Below are 16,639 nucleotides of genomic sequence, written 5' to 3'. Positions count from 1 at the left end.
TATAATGCATTATAAGACTTGACTTTTATGACACCCTTACAACACGTTATTATCATCCTAGTATTATCGTGACTAAGTGTGTCATAGAGGCATAACATTATTATAAACCTTATAATTACAGTTGTATAGTCTCAGATGAGCCCAGATAAGATTCATATACTCAGAAAGTCTCCATATTCAAGAATGTAATAGCATGATGGGTGGGGACTCGGATGAGGTCTTTGACTGAAATCCAACTCAAAGATCCAATGAATTTTTTGATCATTTGGAAAAATGTTGAACATAAGACTCTGTCCTTGGTCCAGTTTATCTTGGATTTTAAGCATTTCTGAATCCCAATCGAGCCAACCGCCGCTGCGTTAGGAGCATAAGAAAACTCAACCTTTTACCACCCAGTGAATGTGTCTGATCCAATTCCACTGACACAACAAAATAAATACTGGTGAAATTGATAGAAGATGTAAAATGTAAATGTAACGTCCTGACCAGAGTTCTTATGTGTTTTGCTTGTTTAGTGTTGGTCAGGACGTGAGCTGGGTGGGAATTCTATGTTGTGTGTCTAGTTTGTCTGTTTCTGTGTCCAGCCTAATATGGTTCTCAATCAGAGGCAGCTGTCAATCGTTGTCCCTGATTGAGAATCATATATTAGGAGGCTTGTTTTGTGTTGGGATTTTGTGGGTGATTGTTTCCTGTCTCTGTGTTTGTGTTCTGCACCAGATAGGACTGTCTCGGCTTTCACGTTTGTTATTTTGTTATTTGTTAATGTTCACCGTTTATCGTCTTATTAAACATGTTGAACAATAACCGCGCTGCATTTTGGTCCTCTACTTCATCCCAGGAAGAAAGCCGTTACAGAATCACCCACCAAACCCGGACCAAGCAGCGTGGAAACGGGCAGCAGCGACAGCAGCAGTGGTACCAGGAGGAATGGACATGGGAGGAGATTCTGGACAGAGAAGGACCCTGGGCAGAGCCAGAGGAGTGTCGCCGCCCCAAAGCGGAGCTGGAGGCATCAAAAGCGGAGAGGCGGCATTATGAGGCGCTAGCAAGGCAGAGCGGCTGGTTGCCCGAGAGGCTCACCCAAAAATGTCTTGGGGGGGGGGGGGGGGGGGGGGGGGGGCTAAAGGGGAGTGTGGCGAAGTCAGGTAGGAGACCTGCGCCAACTTCCCGGGCTTACCGTGGAGAGCGAGAGTATGGGCAGACACCGTGTTGTGCGGAAGAGCGCACGGAGTCTCCTGTACGTGTGCTTAGCCCGGTGCGGGTTATTCCACCTCCCTGCACTAGCCGGGCTAGAGTGAGCATTGAGCCAAGTGCCATGAATCCGGCTCAACATATCTGGCCTCCAGTACGTCTCCTCGGGCCGGTGTACATGGCACCAGCCTTACAAATGGTGGCCCCGGTTCGCCAGCATAGCCCAGTGCGGGCTATTCCACCTCGCCGCACTGGCAGGGCTACGGTGACCATTCAACCAGGTAAGGTTGGGCAGGCTCGGTGCTCACGAGCTCGTGTACTCCTTCACGGTCCGGTATATCCGGCGCCACCTTCCCGCCCCAGCCCAGTACCACCAGTGCCTACACCACGCACCAGGCTTCCAGTGCGTCTCCAGAACTCTGTTCCTCCTCCACGCACTCTCCCTATGGTGCGTGTCTCCAACCCAGTACCTCCAGTTCTGGTACCACGCACCAGGCCTACTGTGCGCCTCAGCAGGTCAGAGTCGGCCGTCTGCTCAACGTCGCCTGCACTGCTCGTCTGCTCAACGCCGTCTGAGCTGCCTGCCTGCCCAGTGCCGTCTGAGCCATCCGTCTGCCCAGTGCCGTCTGAGCCATCCGTCTGCCCAGTGCCGTCTGAGCCATCCGTCTGCCCAGTGCCGTCTGAGCCATCCGTCTGCCCAGTGCCGTCTGAGCCATCCGTCTGCCCAGTGCCGTCTGAGCCATCCGTCTGCCCAGTGCCGTCTGAGCCATCCGTCTGTCCCGAGCCATTAGAGCCGCCCGTCTGTCCCGAGCCGTTAGAGCCGTCCGTCAGTCAGGAGCCGCTAGAGCCGTCCGTCAGTCAGGAGCTGCCAGAGCCGCCAACCAGTCAGGAGCTGCCAGAACCGCCAGCCAGTCAGGAGCTGCCAGAGCCGCCAGCCAGTCAGGAGCTGCCAGAGCCGCCAGCCAGTCAGGAGCTGCCAGAGCCGCCTTCCAGTCATGAGCTGCCTTCCAGTCATGAGCTGCCCTCCAGTCATGAGCTGCCCTCCAGTCATGAGCTGCCTTCCAGTCATGAGCTGCCCTTCAGTCATGAGCTGCCCTTCAGTCATGAGCTGCCCTTCAGTCATGAGCTGCCCTTCAGTCATGAGCTGCCCTTCAGTCATGAGCTGCCCTTCAGTCCGGAGCTGCCATTCAGTCCGGAGCTGCCATTCGTCCGGAGCGACCATTCTGTCCTGAGTTGCCCCTCTGTCCTGAGCTACCTCTCTGTTTTGAGCTACCTCTCTGTCCTGAGCTACCTCTCTGTCCTGAGCTACCTCTCTGTCCTGAGCTATCTCCTCTATCTAGGGGGGGCCTTGGTGAAGGTTCCGAGACCAAGGTCGGGGGCGAGGGTCGCCACTCAAAGGACGCTAAGGAGGGGGACAAAGACAATGGTGGAGTGGTGTCCTCGTCCTGCGCCGGAGCCGCCACCGCGGACAGATGCCCACCCAGACCCTCCTCTTGAGTTTTAGGGGTGCGTTCGGAGTCCGCACCTCAGGAGGGGGGTACTGTAACGTCCTGACCAGAGTTCTTATGTGTTTTGCTTGTTTAGTGTTGGTCAGGACGTGAGCTGGGTGGGAATTCTATGTTGTGTGTCTAGTTTGTCTGTTTCTGTGTCCAGCCTAATATGGTTCTCAATCAGAGGCAGCTGTCAATCGTTGTCCCTGATTGAGAATCATATATTAGGAGGCTTGTTTTGTGTTGGGATTTTGTGGGTGATTGTTTCCTGTCTCTGTGTTTGTGTTCTGCACCAGATAGGACTGTCTCGGCTTTCACGTTTGTTATTTTGTTATTTGTTAATGTTCACCGTTTATCGTCTTATTAAACATGTTGAACAATAACCGCGCTGCATTTTGGTCCTCTCCTTCATCCCAGGAAGAAAGCCGTTACAGTAAATGGTTGAACTTGATGAAAGCACTTTGATATTTTGCATGGAGACAGCCAGGTACATTCAGTGCCGCCTCTGCCTATATGCAGACTACGCGTAGGGCCCAGTGGCCGACCACACTCTGAGTCTCAATTTATTGTTGAGAGTTACAAAAGTAGAAAACACAAGATGCAATTTCAAAATTTGGTAGTGCATCAGCAGTTCTTCACCTCATGGCAAAATGTGTAGAATTGCATGGAATTAGTTATAACACTGAAACATTTTCTCTACACCTCATGGCAAAATGTGTAGAATTGAATGAAATTAGTTATAAAACGGAAACATTTTCTCTACACCCGATGGCAAAATGTGCGGAGTTGCAGGAAATAAATGTAACACTGAAAAAAAGGATCCACTGCCAAGAGGGGTGGGGGCACGGTAATGTTATACCTGTGAGGTGGGGCCCCTCCAAACAAAAATCGCTTAGGGCCCCCAAAAGGCTAGGTTTGGACCTGGGTACATTGCACAAGGAATAGAGTTTACAAGTGGAGTACACATTCTTTACACTATGTTCGTTATGTGTGTAACCCACAGGTGATCTACTAACCTGTTTTCTGGTATCCCAAATCTCACATTTACTGGGTTTGATGTTTGATTGAATATGGCCCCTTGTGTGATCCTGATCATGCCTTGGTGGGTTCCAACAGTTCCAACAGTTCCGTGGCACTGGATACACACTCAAGGTGTGTGTGTGCATGTGTGTGTACCATCACTATACAATAACTGAATCAGAATGGTTGGTTGTTGAGACATTTTCCTTGCTCCCTACACAAACCTACAACAACAACAATCCCCTTAATCCATTGAGGATGTTATTCATAACTGCCAAGCTAATTAAGATCAGACCCTGTCGTTTCCTGTTCCAGAGGGAGGTACGGAGCTAGGATGGAGGGAGGGTGGGAGGGATGGAGGGAGGGAGGGTAGGATGCGTGCGCCGGCACTCTGACTGTGTTTCGTTTCACAGGAGCTGAAGAGGAGATTTGTGTGTCCTGGCCTAAGAACAGCCATCCAGCCATCCAGTGGTGGTTCAACTCAGTCTGCTGCTCACACAGTATATTTACGTCTGTTGACAATTCAAACTAACTGTACATAAAGGACACACACTTAGTTGTGGACATTTCTCTCTGCAGGGGAAACTGAGATTCTCTCTTGGCCCATCTGTTGATGCTCATATGGCTCTCCACTCATTGGCACCATACCAACTAAGTGCTCCATATACTTGCATTATTGTTATTATAGTTTAAAAAAATGTTTTATACCAGTTTTGTTTGGCTGTCGAATACAGATAACACAGCTCATGTCTGTGTGCACTGCACTGGGTTGCTTCAGTTCAGACAAATGTTAGGTGAACTTTCAAGTCTCAAAATTAATATTTAATTTAATTTGTTAAAATCCCTGTCAAGGCCACCGGCAGGGTATGGCATGACGTGTTAGGTAATTTAGAGGATTCAAATTCAAAAGGCACATCTGAGATATATTTTTTGCAGGTGCATGGTAACAGTTGAATAAAATTAGAAAAAAGAAGAAACCCGCACACTGCTCTTGATAGTATCACTGCTCTTGATAGTATCACTGCTCTTGGTAGTATCACTGCTCTTGGTAGTATCACTGCTCTTGATAGTATCACTGCTCTTGGTAGTATCACTGCTCTTGGTAGTATCACTGCTCTTGATAGTATCACTGCTCTTGATAGTATCACTGCTCTTGGTAGTATCACTGCTCTTGATAGTATCACTGCTCTTGATAGTATCACTGCTCTTGGTAGTATCACTGCTCTTGGTAGTATCACTGCTCTTGATAGTATCACTGCTCTTGGTAGTATCACTGCTCTTGATAGTATCACTGCTCTTGATAGTATCACTGCTCTTGGTAGTATCACTGCTCTTGATAGTATCACTGCTCTTGGTAGTATCACTGCTCTTGGTAGTATCACTGCTCTTGATAGTATCACTGCTCTTGGTAGTATCACTGCTCTTGATAGTATCACTGCTCTTGGTAGTATCACTGCTCTTGGTAGTATCACTGCTCTTGGTAGTATCACTGTTCTTGGTAGTATCACTGCTCTTGATAGTATCACTGCTCTTGGTAGTATCACTGCTCTTGGTAGTATCACTGCTCTTGATAGTATCACTGCTCTTGGTAGTATCACTGCTCTTGATAGTATCACTGCTCTTGGTAGTATCACTGCTCTTGGTAGTATCACTGCTCTTGGTAGTATCACTGTTCTTGGTAGTATCACTGCTCTTGATAGTATCACTGCTCTTGGTAGTATCACTGCTCTTGGTAGTATCACTGCTCTTGATAGTATCACTGCTCTTGATAGTATCACTGCTCTTGGTAGTATCACTGCTCTTGGTAGTATCACTGCTCTTGGTAGTATCACTGCTCTTGATAGTATCACTGCTCTTGGTAGTATCACTGCTCTTGATAGTATCACTGCTCTTGGTAGTATCACTGCTCTTGATAGTATCACTGCTCTTGGTAGTATCACTGCTCTTGATAGTATCACTGCTCTTGGTAGTATCACTGCTCTTGGTAGTATCACTGCTCTTGATAGTATCACTGCTCTTGGTAGTATCACTGCTCTTGATAGTATCACTGCTCTTGGTAGTATCACTGCTCTTGGTAGTATCACTGCTCTTGATAGTATCACTGCTCTTGATAGTATCACTGCTCTTGGTAGTATCACTGCTCTTGGTAGTATCACTGCTCTTGATAGTATCACTGCTCTTTAATAAGCTTTACGTATCGACCTCACGGCCTTCGTCAGAGCTTTTGTGAGTTTTTAAAATTAGCACCTTTTAGAGGAAAACTGAAGTGTGAACCCAATGTCTATTCCTAGTGTAATGGAATCATATCTAATAAATACTATGCAAGGGTCAACACTACCCAATACATATTCAATATCTAGGCCCATATTCACAAAAGACTCACTGAGTGCTGATATTGGATCAGTTTTACCATCAAGGATCATAATCAATAAGATTACATGAACAAAGGGGATCTGATCTTAGATCAGCACTCCTACTCTGAGACACTTTTTGAATACAGGACCTAAAGTTACCCCTGACTCCCAGCTCACATCCCAGTAGACATTAGTACAGGAGTTGGAGCTTTCAACCCTGTAAATCTTTTATCCTCCTTGCTGTAATTTAATAGATCACGGGCCCTATGTGCATAGCTAAGCATAGCCGGTGCCAGGAGAGCTACAGTGCTGTACGCCAAACACAATCACCAGCCCAGCAGCCCTGACCAAACATAAATCCATCTCGTGTCCCCCAGCACAGACCTGGCTCTCCGAGACAACCTTATGCCGTTCAGCCTCCCAGCGTCCCTCAGCAACTCAATACCTGCAGCACAATTAAGGGAACTTTTACTCTGGCCAACAAAAAACCACCCTGCTAAGTGAACGTCTCCTTATATAGGCGACAGCTGATATAATAGACATAGCTAAAGAGTCTTCGATTAAATTCTATGGGCCTGTTTCCCGGACAGAGATTACTCCTAGTCCTGGACTATAAAGTTATTTCAATGGAGATTCTGAGCATGCTAAATGTTATTGAAAATGAACAACAGATGTGTAAGCAATTTATCACTGAAATTCTCAACGGTAATTCAGACAAACAGTTAAACCCTTCACCTAAACATGGTTTAACCATGTCTCAAACCTTCACTGAACAAACATAAATTAATATGGCCGACCTACATTAAGATTGACATCACTTTATTGGTGAATTGCACACAAGGTCCAACCAAAAATGTTACTTCCGCTTTTAACCCAACCCCTTTGAAAGACACACATACAAATACAGTTTGTTTTATTTGGCAGTGTGGGGGGCTGCCACACTGGGACAACGGGGAGCTGTTGTGAGGGTGGGTTGTAGGTGTCTTGCTCAAGGACACAACAGCAGGCAATGGCATCTAGGAATTGATACCAGCAACCCTGCCAGCTCACTTCCTGACAGATTTGTTCCTGTCGGACCAGGGATTTAAACTGGCAAACCCTCCAGTTCCAGTTGCTGGCTCGCCTCTCTAACTGCCTGGCTACCTGCCGCTACATGGTTTTACCAAGCCACGAACCCAGTTGACCATACATAGCCTACAGTCCTGTGGCTGACTGACACGGTTGAACCGAGTGGCTGGCCGGTACCTCAGGATGAACAGAGAGAGGGTAACCTAGAAGGCTCTTGAATTTACAGGAAATAAATATTTCTGTGCTTAACTTGGCCCAGGAACCCTCAGTCAGGCAGGGCAAGCAGTCAGACCAGCTTCTGCTCAGTTTCTTTGCGCTGCCCACCGGTCGCCTCGCATGGTTGAATGAACATCGTTACCGAACCAACTGCCTGGCCCCGGCGGATGTGTGGAAAAGCCAAAGAGCAAAATACCTTTCTCAAAAGACTCCTGTGCTGTGATATGCCAGTGGCAGCCATGGCATCAGCCTGCCCTCTGGCTCTGTCCGTTTCCCTCTCTCTCCATCCTCTCCTCTCCATCCTTGATGACTGGACTCTGAGCTCACCAGCCTGGCCCAGCGGCCCTCTGGGAGCAGCAGACTGGGGTTCAAATACAATCCATTTCAAATCCTTTAGATGGCCTTGATTGAGCTGGGCTTGATTGAGCTGGGCTAGATTGAGTGCACCTGGCTTAACAGTCCAATAGAATAGCCCCAAAACGGCAAACCCTGGCACCATCTGGCACTACTGGCAGGCTAAGCCAAACACTCAAAGTATTTGAAATATTTGAAATAGAATTTGAACCCAAGTCTGCCCTCCATGGGAGCAGGCCACCAGCAGGCCACCAGTCTGGAGCCTCACTGTTAACCCTACCTAATTAATCAACCAGCATTCAGTAGAAACACAAGCAGCACTCACAGTCACACCGGGCCAGATCGAGGGAGATGTCAACATCTCAATGTGTTTATCATTTCACTGTAGGGGAGAGTGGGGTAAGTTGAGCCAAATGGGTAAGTTGCTCAACACCCTTGCTTCTAGGAAACCATAAACAACATTTATGATTTGTCCAAATATTTAGGAAGAAGTCATAATTTCATGGAGTCTGTGAAGGAAGAACCCAGCGGGCAAAAACAGGTTGACTCAACGTTGTTTCCACATCATTTCAACCCCCAAAAAATGTGATGACGTTCAATCAACGCTTCTACACCTGCATTGCTTGCTGTTTGGGGTTTTAGGCTGGGTTTCTGTACAGCACTTCGAGATATTAGCTGATGTACGAAGGGCTATATAAAATAAACTTGATTGATTGATTGAACGTGGATAACTGATTGGATTTGCATAAAGTAATCAATGAAAGGGCATTTTGTCTTTTTTTTACCCAACTTTTTACCTAAATCCAATGATATGGTGATATTTTTTCTTGATTTCACATTGAATTCACATTAGTTGACAACTTAAAATGTTAATCAAAACTAGACATTGAACTGACATCTGTGCCCAGTGGGAAACTACATGGAAAAAGTAGTCAGCAAGTTAGGTCCAAAAAACAGATTTTGTTACCAAGTCAAATTCATGTATTGTGTTAGAGGTTTCATGATGCTTGTAATCTTAACCAAAGTAGATACTTTTAAGATTGTTCTCTACATAAGTTAGGGTCTCTATAAGCTTCAATATTAGGTCCTAAACCTAGCATGAAAGTGCATCCTTGTAGCTGTGTGGGCTAATTTAGTCAAAATGTTTGCCTTGGGGTAAGCAGAGACAATGGCCATGGGGTAAGTTGAACCAATAGTTGAGCCAATGGCAAGTTGAGCAAATGGAAGTGTTTTCTTCCCAGGCGTAATGCAAGGCATTATCGATGGGATATGAGGTAATAACAGGGCCTGGCCTGTGTTAAGTTTTTGTTAGGTGTTAAGTCAATGCTAAAAGGTAGTGGTAATATTTCATTCAGTACATACATTTGTAGGTGGTTTAACTTACCCTGTCCAGCGTCTCAACTTACCTCATACCCGGGGTAAGTTGTGCCAAGAGACAACTTTTTTTGAACAAGCTATGTTTTCAAAACTGTAATATTTACATGGATTATGATTATTTCCAGGGATACATAACATCCTGAAATATATGTAGGCATCTTTGTTGGAAAGAATACTATATTTCCCTTGAGGGAGTGATGCTGAATTAAAAAAAACACTTAAACTTACCCCACTCTCCCCTTTTTGGCATAGCTCCAGCCTAAACTTTTCAATTAAGAAATGAATTGGAGAGTGGATGGAGAGTGGGTCTACCATAGCTGATAATAAAAGTATTGTCAGGCATGCATGGCTGGAGACCTTTGCCTACATGTAGTTGAAGAGATGATATTATATGAAAAAATTATGATCTTGATCGTAAGGAATAAAGATGTCAATAATATATATTTTTTCACATTTTAAAGCAGATCATGAATCACAAGCCAAGCATAGACTCTCAATATGTGTTTTAAAATGATCAGATTTATTTGGTCAGTCAGTTGAAACTATGGGTGCCCACTGCCCACCCACAATCAGAGTGGACAGCGTGAAGTGAGTTGTTTGCATAGAGAAGCAATAGGAAGCACTTTGAAACGGAGCATTGAATGTTATAGAGGAAATCGGACATCGCCACCTTAAAAGAATGTTCCTTTAGTCTACAGTTCTATATTAAAGAAATAATAAAGGTCTCACAGTGAAACGGAAGTCAGTGTTGAAAAGTATTTTTCCAAGGTTCCGTGTATGAAACATGAATGCTTTCAATTCATCTCTAGAGCATGAGAAAGGAAAAAAAAGTCTGGTATTGGTGGTCTGCAGTTTTGGGGAAGACACTCTGAAAATATAGTTTACCAAGCTACCAATTACTGGAAGAAGTTAACCTACACTATAGCTACCATTGATAAAAAGATAGTTTACTTAACTAAAGTTACTTTGAAAAAGTAGTTCACTGCATCCAAAGTACATTCAAATATATTTAAATCTAAAATCTGACTACAAATTGCAATAACTGGTCACTCTGGAGTCAGATCTGAGTTAACAGAATGTGTAATTTGGCCTGTTAAACATAAAAATCCATATTTGATTTTTGCCAAAAAAGTAGAGTGTAGTTCCAGTAGTTAGCTACACCGCTACATGGCAAAAAACTACTAACAAACGACTATTAACTACTAAACTACTAAACTACTAAACTACTACTAAAAACACTACCAAGATTTGAATTTAGTGCAACTACCACCAAACTACTGCAATATTTAGTTATATTACCAGTTAAACGATATGTTGTTCTCTTCTCTCCAACACTGGTGATCTGGTATTGGGAAGTTGAAATAGGCTACAGAAAGAAACACATACTTTTGACTACAGCAAAGATGAAACAAACTATAATATTACTGCTGTTTCAGCAAAACAAGAAATTGTAATTGAGTAAAGAAGTTAAATAAAGAGGAGAGTCTAACTGAATGGTTATGGGGGGGGGGCTCTAACTGAATGGTTATGGGGGGGGGGCTCTAACTGAATGGTTATGGGGGGGCTCTAACTGAATGATTATGGGGGGGCTCTAACTGAATGGTTATGGGGGGGGGGGCTCTAACTGAATGGTTATGGGGGGGGCTCTAACTGAATGGTTATGGGGGGGCTCTAACTGAATGGTTATGGGGGGGCTCTAACTGAATGGTTATGGGGGGGGCTCTAACTGAATGGTTATGGGGGGGGCTCTAACTGAATGGTTATGGGGGGGCTCTAACTGAATGGTTATGGGGGTGCTCTAACTGAATGGTTATGGGGGGGGGGCTCTAACTGAATGGTTATGGGGGGGCTTTAACTGAATGATTATGGGGGGGCTCTAACTGAATGGTTATGGGGGGGGGGGGCTCACACTCAAGGCCATCAATGGTCTTGCCAGTTTTGTCACTGCCTTGCTTATTGTTGGTATGGATAAACCCTCCAAAAATAAACAAAAACATTGTATAAATGTACTGTATGCACTTACTTAAACAAGAGCTTGCTTACTCAAAGGAATTTATCAGAACAGGTTTGGTCCAGTCATTAGCTTTCATTCAGTTCCGAGCTGTCACTGCTCATGCAATGTGCCAAAGCAGGCAAACACAAGTTCTGGTAAACCACATCCTGTGGTAAAACACACGCTCTGGTAAAACACACGCTCTGGTAAAACACACGCTCTGGTAACACATACGCTATGGTAAAACACACCCTCTGGTAAAACAGACGCTTTGGTAAAACACACCCTGTGGTAAAACACACGCTACGGTAAAACACACGCTCTGGTAAAACACACGCTCTGGTAAAACACACGCTGTGGTAAAACACACCCTCTGGTAAAACAGACGCTACGGTAAAACAGACGCTCTGGTAAAACACACCCTCTGGTAAAACAGACGCTCTGGTAAACCACATCCTGTGGTAAAACACACGCTCTGGTAAAACACACCCTGTGGTAAAACACACCCTGTGGTAAAACACACGCTCTGGTAAAACACACCCTGTGGTAAAACACACCCTCTGGTAAAACACACCCTGTGGTAAAACACACCCTCTGGTAAAACACACCCTGTGGTAAAACACACCCTCTGGTAAAACACACCCTGTGGTAAAACACACCCTCTGGTAAAACACACCCTCTGGTAAAACACACCCTGTGGTAAAACACACCCTGTGGTAAAACACACGCTCTGGTAAAACAGCATAGCATTTTTCCCGCTATAATTTTATTTATGTAATCCTGAAAACGTAAACTTTTCATTCCATCTTTGTACTGTTTGGGCGGGCCCCTCTCTAGTTTAGTGTTGACCTATTTGTACCATAGAAGAAGTGTTACGTCAGTGTAAGTGTCAGTTCCAAGGGGATTGGGTGGAGATAAGCCTACAACAGGAAGTGACAAGTGTTGTTGTCATGTTTACTTGTTTTCCAATCCAATGATCCTCTTCATCATAGATCAATATTTGGGAGTCAGTCAGTGAAGCCCTTGCATGTTTTTCATGGTTTCTCGGTAGTAGTCGGTTGCCAATCCACCAGAGGCCTATGGATGGTCTGAAGCCTCACAGCGAGCGGGGTTGATCCGTGCCAGCGGTGAGGGGACAGATGTGCCAAAGTCTACTGGGTTTGGCTCCATCCTCACCCCCCTGGCTTCCAACACCCACGTATCCAGCTGAGGTACAATAATTCGACACCTCTTCAGCAGCAGGACCCTTTAGCGTGACAACCACTGCTTTGTTTTATATCTCAGCCTGTATTTTGAACGCAATAAAAAATTACAGTCAGCAACATCCAAATTGTGTTTTTTTTATACACTTCTGGAATGGAATTGGAAGTTCAACCCCCCCCCCCCATCTCCTTTATCCCTCCCTTTTCCTATGTGGGATTTAACCTACACTTTGTGGTAACCTTGCTAAGATATCCGTTTTTTTCTACGCTCTCCTCTACTGAATAAAGGGTTTGTTTCTCTATGTCTTGCTTGTGAAGACTTCAAGGACAGCTCCCTCCATCTGGCATTAAGTAGTCCTGGTGCTCCTGGTGCCAGTGGCGAGTTAACTGACACTACTGCACTTAGACTAATGGCAGTAAGTGAACAGAACACACCAGTCATCTCCCATAACTTACGTCGGTAGGTAGGCCACCTACTCACCTTGGATTGGAACATGCTCCCAGGCCAAACTCCCTCATCCCCAATCACAGTGAGGCTCTTGCTGTGAGTCTTACCACCCACTGAACCACTGAATCAAACATGGAAAGAAAGCGAGGCATGAAAAGAGGGATTGTCTCTCGATTGGAGCGCACATACATTAGTTCACCCCAGTGTAGGGGTGAACAAGAACATGGAACTAATATCTTAAAGAAATGTCCTCCTTAGAACCTGCTGCATCCCGTCCAATCCTTATAAAGATGGATTGGGAACTTAGAAAAATAAGATTACTTTATTGTCCAATGTCCAAGAATGTCTGACGAATATCTCCTTTCTCCCGATCCCTCTGGAAGACAGACGTACACACATGTTGGGGAGGTTGGAGCAGAATAATACTTTTATTTAAAAAATGTTACTTAAGTTTCGCAGGAAAGACAACACTGGTCGCTGTCCTCAACCCTTTCTTTTAAAAGCAGGTATTTTCTGTGGTTTTGGTTGAAGACTCTCAGTGGCTCAATGAGCTGCAAACCCCTGACTTTCCTCTCCAATGATTCCATTATATTTGTTATTTTAAACACCTTACAAAACGTAAAATCAGCCACTTTAAATGCGATGTTGTTGGACAGGATGTACAGAAGAAGAAGAAATGTAATGTAAATGTGTCCAGGATGAAGAATCCCATCATTGTCTTGAAATAATTATCCATGGCTTCATTTATTGTGCGGGCTGGTCCTGTGCTTTTGTACTTAGCTTAGGAAAGGAGATGAGCTTGGAGAGGATCTAGCTCTAACCAGAGAGTGACTGTCTGCAGTACAGACACAACATCTACACGTGAATGCTGCGGGGGAAAAACTGATCTGCACCATCACCACCACCACCCTGTGCAAATCAAATCACCACTTTGTCAGAGCATCAGAGTGCAGCCCAGTGTCTCACCTCTCCTCCTCTCCTCTCACCTCTTTTAAACCCCCAGCCCGCCTCAATGGAAACATAAACAGAAAGCTTTTTTAAGAATGAGAGGGTTTTTCTTTTTCAGTTTGTTGCTAAATATAGTCTCCAGTACGGGCTGCCCAGTGGGAGGTGAGAGGCAGGCAGGTACCAGAGCCACGTTCAACAAAGATGAGCCCCAGGTCTTGCCCAGCACCCGACGGGTGGCAACTGCCGGTGGTCTTCCCTTTTTAGGTCCGTTCAAAATGGCATTTTTTTTTACCAGGGCCCATAGGGATCTGGTCAAAAGTAGTGCACTACATAGGGAATAGGGTCTATGGGCCCTGGTCAAAAGTAGTGCACTACATAGGGAATAGGGTCTATGGGCCCTGGTCAAAAGTAGTGCACTACATAGGGAATAGGGTCTATGGGCCCTGGTCAAAAGTAGTGCACTACATAGGGAATAGGGTGTAGGAGAACTATGGGCCCTGGTCAAAAGTAGTGCACTACATAGGGAATAGGGTGTAGGAGAACTATGGGCCCTGGTCAAAAGTAGTGCACTACATAGGGAATAGGGTGCCTTTCTCTTATGCACCGGCTGTTAAGTAAACACTGCAATCCTGTGGTCGCAGGATGGCGTGACAGCGAGCGAAAGGATTCACTGTGCAGTTATGGCAGTTAGTTACACGCAGCTAGGGTGTGCTGTCTCTCTCGTCCTGATTAAGACCTCCACCTCCCCTAGCTTTCCCAATCTGCCACCTCCCAAGTCTACCTTCCCTCTCTGTCCCTATGGCTTGGGGTTGAGGACCAGGCAGCGACAGATCGGGATGGAGGGTTCGATCCTGGGACCCTGCTGGGATGATAACTCCTGGTGGGGGCAGTGTTGGACCTTACCTGTCCTCCTAACCTACCTCCCAAACGGCAGGCTTTGATATCCAAAGGAAAGAAAGTTGGGTAATTCCTTGTTTCGCGTCCTTAGTTCCCATGCAGAGCCAGTGTGCCATGGGTGATCTCTAATGTAAGTCACAGAAATAGAGAGCATCTGAAATCTGAGGTTCTCTCTTGATTATACCATGACAATTGAATTCCTGAAGTTCATAAATTCACTATGAATTGAATTTGAATTTAAAACCCAATCAGATTAGGCAATGGACTTTCATGGACTGAAAAGATGGGAATTGCAGCATACAGGAGGACCTTTTTACTGGTCTTAGTCACAGTATGATATCTCAACGCAAAATCAGATTGCCTGGTCCTCTGATACCATCACATTTCATTGGTCCATAACATGCCGTAACTTGTGTATAAAATATTTGTATTTCTAACACTAAAATAGATCTAACACTTGAGCGAGACCTGAAGGTCCAGCATATTTTTTCCAGGGTACTATGTATCCCACTTTAAAGGGATACTTCAGGATTGTATCTACTTCTCCCAGAGTCAGATTAACTTGTGGATAACATTTTTATGTCTCTGTGTGCAGTTTGAAGGAAGTTGTTAACTAGCGCTAGCGCAATTGCTGACTAGCACATACCCATAGACTTCCAGCCATTGTGCTAGTTAGAATTGGCTTGCAAATATATCTCTTAGCTTCCTTCATACTGGACACAGAGACATCCAAAATGGTATCCACGGGTTCATCTGACTCTGATGAAGTACATAAAGTGCCTCATTGCCAAAATCCCGAAGTATCCTTTTAACACGTAGAAGGGTCATGTGCTGTTCCAAAGCCTTTATGTCAAAGGAACTAATAGGTCAAATGAACTTGGGGAACAGGTGCACTTAGAAAAATAATAATAATAATATTATTATTGTAATTGTTTTTATAATAATTATAAAGACAAAAATAAATAAAAATAAATCACATAAATCACATAGAAATCAAATCAAATAGCAAATAGCAGCAGGTACAATGATCAGCAGCAAACGCTGATAAAATATAGTTAGCATTAGAATTTGGTGACAAATTGCAGCAGATACAATTTCATAATACAGATATATTTTCTGAGCTTTTCGAATCAACTAGTACAATTATTGTTAATATTCATATTATTATGTTTTTTCTTACTTTCCCTCTCTTTCTATGAAACAAGGATATTTGCTGGGTCTCAGGATACCCAAACCCCTTTTAAAAGGTTTTTCCAACAGGTGTACTTGACAAAACGTTTGCACCCAGGAATGCTATAAAGACCATCGTACGAAAATGCCAAAGAAAGCACTTGTGTACACAAAGGGTAATTCCAGAAACAATTGCAAGAGAGAGGAAGCAAATAACGATCCATTGACTGAACCAAGCAGCTACAGATGTAGGATCTTAATTTGATCACTCTGTTGTTGTAGGAAATTTCCTGCATAACAGAAAATGAAAACTTGTAGTGTATTCAAGGTTTAAAAAGGTTTCTAAACTTTGTAATTTCTACTTTAACATTTTTAATACTAGAAATGAATTAATCCCGACACAAATCCATTAATTATAATCCACACAATAGTTCACGTTTCCTTTTGCATGATTATATTACTGCTGTGAGAAACTGGTCAAATTAAGATCCTACATCTGTACTAAAACTGAGACAGGCTTTCAGAAAGTGACATGCCCTTTATACAATCATTTGTTACATGGCTAGTGCTCCCTCCAATTCAAGACTTCTTCAAGATATAGATAGATATTTACTGTGCATTTGGAAAGTATTCAAAACGCTTGTCTTTTTCCACATTTTGTTACATTACAGTTTTTTTGCTATATTAATATACACACAATATACCATAATGACACAGTTAAAACAGGTTTTTAGAATAAAAAAACCTGATATATTACATTTACATAAGTATTCAGACCCTTTACTCAGTACTTTGTTGAAGCACCTTTGGCAGCGGTTACAGCCTCGAGTCTTCTTGGGTATGACGCTACAAGCTTGGCACACCTGTATTTGGGGAGTTTCTCCCATTCTTCTCTGCAGATCCTCTCAAGC

This window comes from Salvelinus namaycush, chromosome 21 (assembly GCF_016432855.1).
Source record: "Salvelinus namaycush isolate Seneca chromosome 21, SaNama_1.0, whole genome shotgun sequence".
Lineage (NCBI taxonomy): Eukaryota > Metazoa > Chordata > Actinopteri > Salmoniformes > Salmonidae > Salvelinus > Salvelinus namaycush.
The sequence above is the reverse complement of the archived record's forward strand: the minus strand, read 5'-3'. Positions refer to the sequence as shown.